General features: G+C 33.1%; 1 protein-coding gene and 1 long non-coding RNA gene across 3 annotated transcripts in view; both read right to left on the reverse strand.

Moving 5' to 3' along the window:
* The window catches only part of Nlg3 (Neuroligin 3), a 128,510-nt gene that overhangs the window by 75,744 nt on the left and 38,544 nt on the right, over positions 1-14,222 (reverse strand). The window lies entirely within an intron of this gene.
* LOC148936583 (uncharacterized) lies at positions 8,824-12,473 on the reverse strand. The gene is made up of 2 exons (XR_016139234.1): positions 10,244-12,473; positions 8,824-9,574 (listed from the first exon to the last, which is right to left on the reverse strand). It is a non-coding gene; the product is annotated as an uncharacterized LOC148936583 (long non-coding RNA).

The following is a 14,222-nucleotide window of genomic DNA, read 5'->3' on the forward strand; positions in this document are numbered from 1 at the left end:
TTAATTGCTAAGGTAATTAATTGTCTAAGCCTCAGTCTCGGAGTTTCGCAAACAGAGCAACCCCGAGGATCGTCTGTCGTCACTGTCGTCATCCTCTGTCTAGCCTTATTGTCCGTCATTAAGTTAAAAGGTCTAGCATTCGTATGTGCGACAGCAGCTGCAACAACAGCGCAAAACAACCCCTTTGAGCATGACTCATCCATGCGTTTAGTAAACACAGTCGTCATGTCTGCGAAATATCTTACGTTGGTGTGTAAGAGTCGCGAAATTGTTTTATTTGTTTAATTGTTTTAATTGTTTTATTTGTGACAACATTGTTTGCTTTAAATAAAATTAAATAACACACAGTAGCTTAATTAATATTAATTAAATAAGCCAATATAAAGACAAATCTTAGAAAATAATTAAAATGGTGAAACGAAATATATTTACAATAAATTAAAATAACTGTATTTTTAATAAAATAAAATGTAATTAAATGTAATTAAAAATTAAAAATAAAAAAGAAATATTAATATTTTTATAACGTCTTCTGAATAAACAAGACATAAGTAAAAATCAATAATGTTGTATTGATACGTCATATATACGTATTATAAAACATGGCTTGTTTAAAGGGATGTTTCCAAGATTGTACGACCCGCTCTCATAAAGTTTTCAGAATCATTTAAAAGTATTTTGTACTTTTATTCCTAACTTTGTTGGTAATTAGGTCTCAAAATAAACACAGACTTTACTAGCTAAAAAAATGCATTGTTTAAAAATTAATTTTCTGAGAGAATAATATTTCTATTTTATTCTTTCATTCATTCAGATTACAATTAATAAATAAATCAATATTAAAAGAATATTTCATGTTATATAAAAATGTAAATATAAATTCATATAAACTTAAATTATTATATATCCCATATACACTGTGTAATGTATAAAAAATTCTTTTATAAGCTGGTATTAGCTGGTATTAGCATTCAATAACATATTTATTACAATATCAGAATATGTTGATGTTTCGTTCAGATGATGAAGCATAAGAAATATATTACATCACGATACATTGCTGCAGAAAGAGAGGATAGGTGGTTATGATACGAGAGCTCGAGGATTGATCAGGGGGCTGGCAGGACATTTATCTAGGGGGCTCCATCGTCCCCCGGAATTATCATATTTTTGCATAATGGAATCAAGCGAGAAGCGCGCTTGTCGTACGGATATATTGTATGTACATACGTATATGCACGTAGTTGTGTGCCTTGATACATCTAGGGTGGCCGAAAATAACGCGACCTGCCGTAAAACAAGGTTACGGTCGCGATGAGATTTCATCCGTAAAATTATACGACATACGAATTTACCGTGGCGGCTTCAAAAGCGATAAAAAGGTGACAACTATACATCACGGAAAAGCGTTTGCTCCTCTTTTCCATATTTGTTGAAATTAAAAGAATAAACTCAAATTAAGAATATAATTAAACTTTAATATAATTTTATATATTAAATTGATGTTAACAATAAAATATAATAAAGGTATGGGAGATTAATAAGAGAAAATAATGCAAATAAAATAGATTAAAGAAAAACTATAAAACAAAATTTTTTTAAATTGTATTGAACAGTAACATTATTCTGGCTTTGAAGTTTTTACAATTCTGCTGCACATTTGAATTTACTATGGCTGACTAATTTGACCTGGCGTACTGTTGAAGATGATAAATAGCTTCTCGGAAGATATATATTTTCTTACGTCTTGATTGACAGCTAAAAAAGTTTCTCCGTTTTTCTAGCATAATGTATGAGGTAAGTAAGTAAAGGAGAGACATGGTCTGGTAAAGTGCAGATGTAAACGGATCCGACTTGCATTTGTTTGCACGCGTTGCAATCTGGGAACGTTATCGAACCTCGCTCGAACGCAAACAGCGGTACTCACGGGAACATAATGGAATTATTTATTACGAGCAAACAAGCCGTATACGAACAACTTTCGCCACACGTTTCGTTGAAGCTAAACCACCTTCCGGCTGAATAAACAGAGCGGATCGCGAAGAAACGATCCTCTGAGATTTCAATTCCTGCGAATTTTTGTCATCAAGAAACTAAGATTTCAAAATGTTCGCGAGGAAAAAAAATTAAGCGCCTATGACTCATAGAATTTGTGCGAGGGAGAAACTAACAAAAAAAGAAGGAAAGTTTCTTTCTCTACTTTTCTACCTGTTAAAATATCTTATAAGATTAAATTTAATTTTATACGAGCAATAAGTGCTTGACTTTTTCGAGTATTTTCTCATTATGAAAATGCTTGTATTTATTTACTTCCATTATTGTTAAACGAATAATGGTTATTGTTATAATATACCTTTTGTAATAAATGTACATGTGGACAACGTTAATCTGTGATTTAATCACAGTTGTACATTTGTGATTAAAGGGACAAAACAGCATTGGATAGGGCACTCGTGGGATAGAAATAGAGAAACCATTAGTTATGTCGAGCGACACAAAATGGTGCGCTGTAGTCTCTTTTCCGCTTCGAGGGTCAAGAAGGATCAAAAAAGTCGGGAACGCGCGGGAAAAAAATTGCTCTTCGGAAATTGCTTCGTAATTTACATCCCTGTAAAACTGCCACGTATTTCCTAAAGATATTAACGATTTATCGTGTAACAAGCGTCGTGTACGTTTTTATATCTTTTTATCATATATCGTCGGCAATTTAATATAAAGAAATTAAAGAAGATATTAATATTGTTTATTTATTTACAAATGATTTTTATTAAAATCATTTCAAGTAAGCAAGTAAGGCCAAAGATCACGTTTATGAATTAAAGAGGAATCAGCAGTTTAAATGTTCTTTAATAAATCGTTACGACTAATGCCAATTACGGGGATGAAATAATGAAAAATTGTGCATTGGATTTATCTGTATCATGATTTCGATTGGCGGCGATGCGCATCCACGCGTACAAACCGACATGCACAACATGATGAATGCACTATCGATGCATTATGCACTCGGACGAAATATTCATGATTGTCGTTTTCCGTCATTCGCCGAATGAAAAATTAATATATACGTCGATACTCACTCGAATCGCATATCCGTAAGATCGAAATCGTTTTTTAACTGTCTACCTGTCGGATAATACAAATTTTTTAAAAATCCATACCAGCGGACAAGATGACAAAGGTTAGTGAAAAATTTATAAATATAGAATCCTGTCATAACGCGATCCACACGAAATGCAGAGTAAAATTGTATAAAGTGCTAGTATAGAATAAAAGCGAATTAATAAAAAAATAGATAAATTTTTGATAAAATCATAAAACTTAACAATATTAAAATTACGCATAATTCAAATTTGATGTTGTATATACTCATATAATTTATTTATATAAAATCAACTTAATTTTATAAGAAGGTAGAATGTGTTATACTATTATTTAGACACAGTTTGCTTTGGCGGATGGAAATTGTTAAGGAACATTTAGCATGTCACATCAACGCGTTTAGAGCGAGGGAAAAGCGTGTTCCTTGAATTCTACGTTGTATTCTCGGGAAAATACACTGCGAATTTCGTTGTGCGACGCGACGTATGAGAATTATTTGTCAGCTCAGCTTTTCCACGCTTCACAAAAGTAGGAAGGTGACGCCCGGCGTATTTATATTCTCGACGGCGTTGCAAATACACAGCGTTTATTATCAAAATTTATTATAAAACGTGCAGCACCATGTTAACTACGTGGTTCTGTATTAAATGAGAATTAGTTGAATGCGTATGTCGCCGACAGCAAAAATTCTACGCATACGTATGACGGTTACCAGTACCCATTTCAAAGGTTAAGATTCCTTTATAGATGTGAAAGAAATCGAGCATTTCTAAAATTCATAGCAAATTGAAAGCTTGACAAAAAGTTCGTAAAAATAACAAAATAAGCAAACTTCTAAGTTAAATCAAAGATTGAGAAAAATCGATTTGCGATTTAAGAATAATTGTAAATTTAAAAATTTTGAATAGAAAATGGATAGAAAAATTTTAAATGGTAAAAATGTATATAACTAAAAATTTAGAGAGAAAATTATATAATTAGAGAAAAATTTAAAAAGTTTGTTTTATTGTAAAAGGCTGATTTATAATAGATCTTGATGATTAAAATTCCATTTATTAAAGCTCATGTCACATAGAATTCATGTTCGTTCTATATAAAATAAAGTCTTTTGTAGAAATTTGTAGATATACCGTTAGAAGTAGCCAGAAGATTACATTAGTTAACGTAGTCTTTACATTGTACTATTTTTACAGAATCCTCCCTTTACCTGCCACATTCACATAGAGGTCGCAGGGGACGTGGTACCCTTAAATTCTCATGCTCAGAGAGACGTTTTTCTCTGATGGTCGTCCAGAGGAAGGATGGGGGGTGGAAAAGAATCGTGTGGGGCGCGATGCCGCGGGCAAACAAAACGGGGAAACTGCATGAAAAACAGGCTGTCGCTTCTCGCTGTACGTGGTCGTGGTTTCCGGCGATCCTGCAGCCGTTGCTGCTTTCCCAGCGAAGAATGCGAAAATGGCAGACACGAGGGTACAAAAAAAGGGGATGGAAGGTGCCGCAACAAATGCGCCGAGTCCGACGTGAAAGGTCCCGCTTTCATCCTTTCTCCAGCTCTTCATCTTGTTCTGTCATTCCATTATTTTCATTGATTATATGTAGAAACTAGAAACAAGTTTGTACTAAACATAATAATTATCTCATATCAAACATAATTAAATACGTATGCATATGTATATGTAAATCATACATAAATATGACGGATTATTATGTAAATTAACTATAGACCTCTGAAATATAAATAGGAACAGCAATAATCAGATAAAATAAACATAGTATTCAAATTATAATAATAAATAACAAAGACACATTTAAATAGTATTAATAATTATATACAATAAATGTTTTCTAATAAAATTAATTAATTATAAAAATTAAAATTTTGCAATTTTAAATGTATTTAAATGTATTTAAATGATTAGGTTTTTAGAAATAACAATTTCGTTATTTCTTTTCTTAATAATGTTGATAATTGATTCATTTTTAGCATTTAATGCCTCGTCTCATTTTTTGTTCCATCATATCCTTTCTTCCTGTCTATTCATTCTCCCTGTATGTCATTCTCTTTTCTCTTTCCTCAGTGTCAATGAGAAATGCCCCGTGGTGCGAGATAGATATACCAGGTGGTGCAAATATATGAGGGGAATTATATGTTGCGCATGGGGATGGCAACGTCTCTTCCGGTAGCCGGCGGTGCGAAATATTAATGAGAACGTTTTCTGCCGAGACACACTTACACATTTCGCAGCTGCGAAGTATCCCAGATGCTCGCTTCGATGCACTTTGTGTGTTCCGTCGCGCCTCTTTTTTGTTCTCGTCGGATTTATGGGTTGCGTTTTTGCGAGGGAAATTGAATACGTATTCTTCTTCAAATGGACAAGATGTCAAGGATTCGAAAGCTATGGTTGTTGAATTCAAGGGTTTTGAAATGTGATGAGAAATATGTATTAAATAATAAATAAAGATGCGTAAAATTTAGATTTAATTTAGAAATATTAAATTATATATATATATATATATATATAAAATTTAATGTAGATTAAGTATTATCATTAAAAATTTAAGAATTTATGATACTCTAAATAAAAAAGAAATTAAATTAAATAAAAAAAAATAAAATTCAAATAGATTAAATTTAAAAAAATTAAATTCAAAAATTCTTTGTTTCAAATCATCAACAATAAATTTTTTAAAGACATTAAATTTCAAAGAATTAAAAATTAAATTATTTAAAGATTAAAATCTATGAAATTATTAATAACTCAATAAACTATATTTATAAAATTTTAACTAAAGACTAATATAAAAACTAAAGACAAATATAAAAAAAAAGTTTATATGTAAACTGTAGTATTAAGATTTAAAATCGTGCAAATATTTGTTTACGAAATGTTTTGAAAGGTGTTTAATTTGTGAACGTTTAAATTAGAGAGATTTCCACGCAGCTTCGTCTATTAGCTTTCATAAAATTTTTGCGTTGTTTTTAATCAGATATTTCTTTGATTCGCGTATTTTGCGCGCATTTTTCTCTTGTTAGGATGTGTGCGAGTCTTCCATTCTTCGTGCTGTTCCTTCCGGCCGGTCGCAATCTCGCTCGACCAGGGTATGAAATATTTTCGCAATTTTTTTGACCGTCCGGACGCTTCCTATCTCTTCTGGTATCCTGCAAGGAGAAAGAATTCGTCCATCCCCAAACGATTTTACGATGTGCTATACGGAGGCGCCGAGTTTACAAAGGACATACATATGGATGCGTATGTCACAAGAAGGATCCTTCGACCAAAACAGATTTGAAGATCAAAGGTTACAAGGATTGAAGGTTACAAGGGTGAAATGTATTTGGTTCTATGTGAAATCTGGTATTCAAAGACCGGACCATGTAAAGTCATTGGATTCACCCTTACCAGAATTATCGGTATTCTAGAATCTCAAATTCTTGAACTTGAAAGAGAAATAAATAATATTCAATTTTAAGAATTTCCAAAAAGACAGAATTTCTTAAATTTATTAAAGTCAGAGAATTAACGATTAAAATATGATTCCATAATGTAAGATATCAATATTTTATGATTTAAAAGAATAAATTAGCTGATGCGTATGTTTCTTTTGAGACACAGTATATTGGGATATCATAGACATAAGTTTTTCCTATCTTCCTAGTCTGTTTCTCTCTCCGCCTCTCCCCCCCCCTCTCTCTCTCTCTCTCTCTCTCTCTCTCTCTCTCTCTCTTTCTCTGTATGGAAGTAGTAGAAAGCTAGCGAAGCAGTCGACATTGTGCTGCACAAATTTTTATATTAAATTTTCATCTACAGAGCACGACGGATAGATGAAACTTCCTGAATTGGACGACATGTCTTTTATTGCGTTAGGCAAGCGAAATACTTTTATAATATATGACGTGCTTATTTGTCCAAATATAATTCAAATATATTTTATATAGAATGAGAAATTAAATAATTAATCACGCATTTAATCAATATTAATAATTAAAGTAGCTCATATTGATATTATACATATAAATATAAATAATAAAAAATATAATAATAAAGTGATAATAATAAAAGAACTATTATAATAATGATATATAATAATAATGATATAATAGCAATAGTAGCATTTTTATTTCACGGAAAAAATGATAGAGTGTATTAATTATTATGCTAATTAAAAATTCCTAAGGTAAAATTTACATGAATAATATTTTCAAGAGACTTCATTCCATTGTGCGCGGCCCTTGCCCTTTGCTTATCGTGCATCCAGTGTACTTTATCGATCACTCGTTATACTTGCACGCAAACATGCGACATTTATTCCCCTACTAGCGTTAATCTTTACAGTCTCTATTTATTCAAAGAAAAATCTCAATTCTCTTCGAATGAAACAATTATTTTTATTACTAAAATGTTTTCAGGAATTTTTAGATAATTGGAATGATTACAGACATGAAATCTATTTAGATTTTTGGCTTAATTTTATTTACTTTTTATTTTTTTTTATACATTTTTTTTGTGATTCAACTTTATATGAGTTAATAAATTTACATTGATGAGAACCTGTGAAGCTTTATTGTTTCATCAATTTTCATGAGAAGGATGTTATTGAAAATTGACATGCAATATAGTATACATGTAGCAAAGAGACGACAAAGGTTTCACTTGTCGGGATGACGGGTTCGAGGTTTCGAGTGGTGAAGAGTTAATAAAGGCGCAATAGTCTATCGTCGACAGGATGGAATCTATCACGCAATTCGGGCTTCGTGTTACAGAAGCTTCCCGAGTACATGTAACTGAATGTAACTCCGGCTATTCGTCGACGTCAACCGCCAAAACCAATCTCGTTAAGCTCGTATTGTGCCGGATGAAAACATGGAGATCTTTTGAAACTCTTTTACTGGAAAATATTTTTATAAATGAAGATACAACTGTATAGAAAAGAAAAAAACAACTTTTCAATTACAAAAAGGTGCTTGTGACGCTTAAAAACTTTGAAACAAACCAAAACTTTACTAACGATTTAAGAACTCAAAATATTTGGAATCTCGAAAATAGGAATTTAAAAAACCTATATTTTTTAATGATTTAATGACATAAATTAATAATCTGAAAATGAATAATGTGAAAATTTGTGCAGTTAAATATTTATAAATAAACTTATTTATTAAAATATTTAGAAAATAAATTTTCTTAATTAAGAGTAACAAAAAATATTTTAAATATCCCATTTTTCTATTTAAGTTTCGAAATTTATATATCCTTGGATCCTTTTTAAATTCTTACAGCACGAATCTTTGATATTCCAAAACCTTTGGAGTTCTTCCATCGGCATTCGATGTTCGATGGAACCTAGCTATTGTTATCCTTGAGCGTATGCAGGTGCATTCTTCGTCCTACCGCTCGATCTTTGCATTATCGTCCTTAAGAACGAAAGCGCCTTTTCTTATTCTTCGCCATCTTGGGCCTACATTCTCCTTCAACTTCTTTCGGGTACTCATGCACACGTACATCTACGCATTTTCCATGGGAATACCGCAGAGAATATTAGAATACGAGGACGGTGGGATATATAGAAGGGGTGAGGTTTCAATATCGTGCGAACTTTTCAGTCTGTCTAGGATTGCATCGATTCCTCCGGTCCCGGCTTGCCATCTTGCTGAAGTCAGCAATCACCGTATTCCGGTTTATCGAATACATGTAATATATTTTGCTAATACATGTTATACCAAAATCTATTTAAATAAGAGAAATTTCTTAAATATTAAATATTAAGAGACAATATTACAACATTACATAATATTACATAATATTATATTTACAATATTAAATAATACAATAATTATTTTTTTTATTATAATAATAAAACAGCTTACGAGTTTCGGAAAAACAATCTGCTCCTTTATCGATCGATGTAAATATCTACAACGTCGATAACATCAAAGAGGGAAAGAGATCAAAGACATTTCAAAGACACGAGTTTCGAAATTCCGAAATTCCTTGGAAGAGGAAGGGAGGAGTAGAAACTAAAATAGATAGAGTGAATTCCTGGAGGACGATTCATCCTGAAGTTGGTCTCTCGGTCGCGTCGCTTGTTGGACCCACCTTCCCACCGTCCCACCGGCGCAAAGTTGCAAACTGACCTCAAAATAGGGTATATACCACCATGGAACTTGAGCCCCTCCTCTCCATCCCGGTTCGCAATGATACCAACACCCGTCGAGTTCGACGCGCCAAGTTTCGAGATAAATCGTATGTTCGGACGTTCCGCTTCCGTAGCCGGCGGCGTTATATTACTTGCTGAACTTTCCTCCCGGTTCTTACTTCACGCTGGTCGCTGGGAAAAAGCCGACCGGCCAGACAGCTCCCGCAAGATGGACGCCAACTGCCGCTTAACGACGTTTCGATACAATCCGCCCTGTGTCATTCTCCATCTCGCTTGCGAAAAGGAGAAAACTTCCAGCCCTTTCTGCTGCTCCTAGAATCTAGGACCAATGAGCGATAACATTATCGAGGGAGTGTTCCTTGTAGGGTGTTCCGTTGAGTTGTTAAATAAACGATGCGATGAAAAGTAATCGTTACAGCACATATTTTCAACAAAATACTAATAACTATTATAAAAAATATGCTAAAAATATTTCTCGAAATTCAGCGGAAATATCAAATTCCTGTTTCAAAGGAAAGAGCTGTAAAAAGCTCTCAACGCAAATGTGAGTAAATTCTTTGGATCTTTGGATGGTTAACGTTGGCTAGTTTCGTTTTGTTGCGAAAATTCACGAAAAGGCAGGTCGGAGTCAAGTGAAGTCGCACTGAAATTTCATAGAGTAACGAAAACCATTCTCATCTAATTGTACTGCATTGTACGAATGGGAAATTCACTTATATGGAGGGTTTATAATATTAGTTTTACACAGAATGCTTTGTTTTATATATCGTTTTGTATTTTCTTTTGTGTTAAAATATTTAGTTTATATACATGTTTGAATTGTTTCAATATATAAAATTGCACATATTTTTAAAACTCTACATTGTGATAAAATATAGAATATTTTTATTTGTAGATTGGACACATTTTATTTTATTCTTTAATTTTTAAAGATTTGAATTTCCGAAGACTCGCAAATTCGTGATCGACTATTAGTTTTGTTTCGCACCTCAAGATATTTACATCATCGTGCCAGAAGATGTAAGGGTGTCGAGATAATGATGAATGAATCGTCAGGACTCGCAAGACTTCTGATGCTCGACGGGGAAAGAAAAGTGGTCAGGTTGTCGCGAAGAATGGTCCGACGAAGACTGATGAGGATGAAGCCACGAGTAAGGGATGAGGGCGACGGTAAAAGAGATGAGACGGGAATTAAGTAGGCGGCGAGGAGAAAGGGAGGCGAGAGTCTCGGCTTTCCCCTCTTTAATATTTCTCCGGCCATCTTGCATAGAATATCGCTTAGTTGCAATCTGCTTTATTTTTCTCTTTAGTCCGAACCTTTCGCCCTTTTCTTAGCGATTGCATCTTGATCACATCCGACATATTGTTACTTAATATTTTGTAATTTTTATGTTTCTTAAAGAAATATTAAAATATTTCTAGATAAAAATTTTAAAAATTTTATAAAAAATGTTGTTACAATTTGTATAAATTCTTATTTTCTTATACTAAAAACAAATTTATCATTGTCTATTTAATACAACCCAAACTGAACAAAAATTTTTTAATTTGTAACACTCATAAAAAATAAATATTGAAATATAAAAATAAAAATCTTTAAATATAAAAAATTGATTCTAATATATTCTAATATTTTAAATTTAAGTAATATCCAGAAACATATTAGAATAAAAATATATAGTTTTTTTTCATTGGATTAATGTATTGGCCATTTAGAAGTCGAGCCGAGTTCAATGGTCTCTTTTGTTTGCTATTGAACTACATCGAATGACAATATTCCCATGAGATGCTGGAAAAGCTTAATTTGTTACGCAACGTTATTTATGTCCACGACGCGAGTGAGAGCACCATGTCGAGCGGCAATATTTAATTTTCCCATTTTGCCGCGTAATTACGCTCGCGTTTTCCTTCGAATACTCGCGCTTGTTGTGAAATAGGTCGTTCATTAAATTACTTCGACAATACCTAACGGATGTTAAATAATTATGGATCACCGGTGCAAATGTATTTTTTAAACATTATTCTTTGGAAATCGTTATTTTGCAATTTTCCAAAATTATATCATCTTAACGCTTTTATGCTTTGAGTCAAATACAAATTATTGTTTTATATCCAACGTATACATCGTATAATATAAATGTATCTCTCTTAATATATTCTTACAGTATATAATTAATAAATAAACATAAAGAAACGCAACCATAGAGAAATATTATAATAAAAGAATTATAAGTTTCATTCTCATGTAGCAGTTTGATAGACGAGCGAAGGTACTGATTGTTCGCTATCACTCGATCGATCATCCCTTAATCAATTTAAAAAGCAATTACACGCTCGTTAAGACCGGAAAAAAATGAATTGGCCAACGTTTTGGTGAAATAGCCGTCGAAGTATTGCCACTCATACCGGCTAAAAAATTAGAAAATAGAAAACTGGAAGAACATACTTTTTGTTCGTGATTCTTTCTTTCTTTCTTTCTTTTTTTTTTTTTTTTTTGATGGTTCGTTCGTTGACCCAGTTCCGAGATTGTCAAAGAAAATTTATGCGCCACGAAAAACAAGCGAAGACGTGCATAACGCGATCAACGTTCGCTTATGAATATGTAGGAAAAATATGAAAAAAAGTATGAGTCATTTCTGTGATGCTTTTATATTGGCATATTTGCTTAATCTGAATAAAATAATAAGGATTTGTTATATTACATATCCACTTTGAATATGCTTATAAGAGAATATTCCTATAAAAGAGATAATAATATAGAAAAATATGATGTCAAAAGTGATGAACACAAGTATGTTAATACAAATTAAGAAAGATGAGAACATAAAAAAATAAACGCGTTGATCCTTTTTATAATTTCTTAATGACAGCGGGACGTTAATGAAAAATGGTACTTCTTTTGCAGGACGAACTGTTGTCGCGATGGCTGGTTTTCGAGCAATCGAACTCGAACCGCAGTCGAAAACGACCAATGCGAGCGCCGGCAGCTTAACGAGGGGTTCGTCCTCGAGATTTTAATTTCCGACCGACATCCGCTTCCATTTGTCTTGGCCTTAATCGAGAGACGACGAACAGATATATTCTCGGAACGCGTATTTGTCGAGAGTCAGAACGAGCGGAATGGCGAATAAGGCTGCTCGTGGAATTTAAGGATCTGTATGAACCAAGGGTATCGATGGGGAAACGTGTTCAAAAATTTAAGCGCTTTCATAATCGCTTGCTTTCAAAGCTCCCGAGTTTCATAAGTCTGCGTGTTATTAGATATGCCGGTTGTAAAGGATCTCTTGCCGAGGATTAAGCGGCTAACTTATTCGAAAGTTCCAAATTTTCCAGCAATATCAATACGTTAATCTAGAATTTCTAACTTTAGATAATTAAATATGCTCATTGCAATTTTAGCAAGTTTGGCCGTTTAAGAATTAAGAAATTCTGAGATGAAGAAAAAATTCAATAAAAAAATGTCAATAAACGAATGTAATATAAATAAAGAATGAAAATAAATGAATTTTATGATAAAATTATAAGATTTTCGATTTTACTCGTTTCATTTGGTATAAATATTACAATAGAAAATAACAATGTTAACAGAACAGAGAATCTCTCAATCAAATTGTTGTACGTATGTATATTATTAAAATTATGAAAATAAGACAACAGAACCATTTGTAAATTTGAATACAAATGGACGCTTCAGATAAGCAGCATCTTTTTATCACGAAGCCTTGACTTCTATATCCTGATTATTCATCCATCCTCGCGATATATCTCTTCGCAATAGCGATGTTGACAGTGACGAGTCGGTGGCATCGGTGGTAATGGAGTAGGCGGGTACAAAAAGCATGAAGAAAAGGGGAAAAGGAGAAGAAGAGCGTCAGGGGGAGAGAGCGAACAGGAAAGAGAGCGAGAGAAAGCTCTCAAAGTGAAGGAGAGCTCAGCCGGCGGCGTCATGCTTCCGTAATTGAACTACTTCCGGCCAATTATAAAAACCGCTGACTGGTGCGCACTTGTTAGTTGTTGGACGAAGATGGAAACATTCTCAGAGCATTGGTATCCGTTGACCCTTCTATTCCTTTCTTCTCTGCTTTACCCTTCGTTTCCTTGGACCAATTCTCCTTTTCGTCCCTTTCCGCTATGTTCGATTTCCCTTTCTGCTTTTCTTCCGCAAATTTCCGGTAATCGCAGGACGAAGAAGCCACTTGCTGAGTTATTATCATTGACGTGAACGACTAATCTTCGACCCGTCGATTAAGGCCGGAGATAACAAAAAAGAATATATCGCAGTTATTTTATCTCGAATTTCCTTTATACGATCGTTTTTTTCTTTCAAAACAATCTTATATTTATTGTAAGATTAATGAACTGTGATATATCTAAGATAAATATTACAAAACAAGAAATACACATATATATATATATATATGTTTTTAATTGAGCTCTATGAAACAATTTAATTTTATTTATAACGCAAAGTAAGTAAGCATTTTATTTTATTTTTTAAATATTAACATAATATGTATAGAGAGATAATAATTGTTTCATTTTACTCTACATTTTAACTAAAATATTTTTTTATAAAAAATATAATAAATACTAAGAAATTTCTTTTATATTGAGTTATTGTCTCCATTCCTTTGGCTGTATCAATATGATCTCGCGCACGTTTGCCGACTTTATTTGCGCGCGTGCTAAATTAACCTAAGAAGGTAATATTTGCCGGAGTCACGGAACTTCGGGCTAGAAAAGGATTTATCTCCTTTTCGAAGAGATGAGACTGGACGAAATAAGGGGAAAGAAAGGGAAAGAAATAAAGGCATATGGAGGGAATTTTAGGCCGGAAGATGAGAAAAGAGGGTCGAAGAAACGCGGTATCCCTTTGGTCCTTCCGGCTCCTTTGCAGAATCCAGCTTGCATATGCATGGCGGAGGATGAGTAATGCGCAGCGTGCATACCATAAATTTAATATGCCG

The sequence above is a fragment of the Pogonomyrmex barbatus genome, unplaced genomic scaffold (assembly GCF_055798465.1).
Source record: "Pogonomyrmex barbatus isolate J1 unplaced genomic scaffold, ASM5579846v1 scaffold2, whole genome shotgun sequence".
NCBI classification, from domain to species: Eukaryota; Metazoa; Arthropoda; class Insecta; order Hymenoptera; family Formicidae; genus Pogonomyrmex; species Pogonomyrmex barbatus.